Source organism: Geospiza fortis, unplaced genomic scaffold (assembly GCF_000277835.1).
Source record: "Geospiza fortis unplaced genomic scaffold, GeoFor_1.0 scaffold147, whole genome shotgun sequence".
In the NCBI taxonomy this organism is placed as follows: Eukaryota; Metazoa; Chordata; class Aves; order Passeriformes; family Thraupidae; genus Geospiza; species Geospiza fortis.
This window is the reverse complement of record NW_005054372.1, coordinates 298,382-300,780: the sequence shown is the minus strand read 5'-3', so window position 1 is coordinate 300,780 and position 2,399 is coordinate 298,382.

Sequence of the window (2,399 nt, the reverse complement as noted above, 5' to 3'; positions counted from 1 at the left end):
TTCCATCAGTTTTTCCTGAAGAGGTAAAAAAACTGAAGTAATTAGACTCTAATATAAATGCTGGTGGTGAGCAATTGATTTTCACACTTCTCTCTAGTAGATAGAACCACAGTGCAGATAACCAGTGCAGCTGGACCACACTAATGACCACCTGAGTTTTTACAAGTAATTTGTCTTTACCACAGCTTCAAACCTTTGATTTTTTAAAACCAGGAATATATTCCCTATTAAGTCTTTAATCTTTGGTTACTGACTGCAACCATTTACCTTTAAAGCCCCAATGAATATCTGTTGAAGAAATGATAATTTGTCCTTCAGCTTTCCTGGGTTCTCAGGTGCAATTAAGCTTCTCTACAGAGGCATCATGTTAGGATTTATCTCACCTTAGGTGTTTCTGGGATAGACATTTACTGCTGGGCAGTCTAGACATGTCTTGGACTGGTTATTAATGGAGAGAAATGAGTGCTTTTTGGAGCATGATTCACCTGACCCTGCCTTTGATGTCCAGATGAGAAGATTCATCTTTCTACAAGGCTCATTCCTCTTCTGTTATAACAGATATCAGGTGCTGAATTTACTTTATTGACTTTGCAAATGCAATCAAGCACAAAAAAGAATGAAAACCTACCATGGAGAAATGGATAGGCTGATTTCCTGACAAATTTGGCCAGTAATGTTGTAAATAGGTGCAGTAAAAATAATCTTTGTGATAAGACACTCTCACCTTCACCCCGATGAGGATTTCATCTATTAAAATGGGAGAGGTGGTAACTGTGGTACTTATATTTGTGAAAAAGAGGCTGTGAACCAGGGAGATGCTTAAGGGAGTCATGAGAGAAATGTCACAGAAAGCTCCATGAAAGACTTGGGAGATGAAGGAAACTTCAAGCTGACTCCTGCACACCCTCAGGAGCATTCCAAGCAGGCTGTGCAACAGCTGAGCAGGAGTGACTCTTGGCAAAGGGTGGGGATGGATGGATGGATGGATGGATGGATGGATGGATGGATGGATGGATGGATGGATGGAGGGAGGGCGAGATGTAGATAGTGGGATAGGTAAGTAGACAGATGGAATATTTTGAAGCTGTTTGGCCAAGATAAAAGCAGTTGTGTGGACTGGGAACACAGGGCATGGAGGCAGAGTCCTTGTCTTCATGAAATGAATTCTAGTTTTTTTATCTGAAGAAATTCACCTCGAAGGATGAAAGAGGCCAGGACAGGGATGTGTGGCCATGTGTGGCTAGTGGAGTTTGAACCCAATTAGCAATTAATTGAGGTGCTTTAAGGCACACAGCACACCCACACTGCAGCAGCTTCTAAAACCAAATCATCTCTGTTATTAAAAACTAAACTAAAGCAGTTTTAAGCGTGGAGGTGTTTTTTGCTTAGCTCTGATATAAAATGAAGCTTGTGCACATGCATGATTTCACAGCTGTTGTGCCCCCAGGCCGAATACCAGAACTCATCGCTATCAGTGCCAGGAGGTGTTTTGTGTTCACCTCCTCAGAGTGAGATACAGCTATCAGGGTCTGCACCTCTGCGTAGGGCAGGGAAGCGACAGGGGCCAGATCCACAGGGCAAAGCATTAACTTTATGCTGCACATCGCTGCCTGACTGCTCAGCTAGATAACCCTGCACATCCCACAGCCCCAGCTGCACTGCTGGGGGATGATGGCCCCGGGGGTGCTGCCTGCAGGACCCAGAGCCAGGCTGCCAGGGACATGCTGCTGGGGAGGTGTCCCTCAGCTGCTGGCTGGCAGAGCACTCCAGCAGCAGCCACAACTGCCACCAGAAACTGGTTTTCAGGAACAGACATCCCCAGAGGCTGTTTCAGCAGCAATCAGTTTATTTCAAGTGCATCTCATTGTGACTGGAGGCTGGAGCCCCGTTCACCCCACCCCAAAGGGAGGTCAGTGATTCTTGGCCTCACAGAGGTGCTCCAGAGAGGGTCAGAAATAGCCTTGTGAGGTTTCACAAACAAACAGTGGGGAACAGCCCTCTGATGGGTTTCTACCTAAGGTAATGCACAGGTGTAGGCAAGAAAAAGGGGCCTGTGTGCCTGGGGAACCCCCAAGATGCACCCTCACCATGGAAGTTTCCTCCTCAGCAATGCTCACCCCATCACCTTATGGCCTTGGTGGCAGAGAGTAGACACTGTGTGGTTTTGTTGTGTCCTCTGCTCCAGTGGCACATTCCTCAGGGCCACCTCTGATCTCAGGGGGGATTTGGGGTGAGTGCTCAACCAGGCAGGCGGCTGGAGCAGTCAGGTCCCATGGCAGGGCTGTCTCCACATTACTGTGTGCAGCTTCTGGACATGGCAGTATGAGCTGGAATAACCTGGAAATACAATCTAAGGACAAGCATGAGGCACCAAAAGATATCCCTGTTATCAAGGGAAG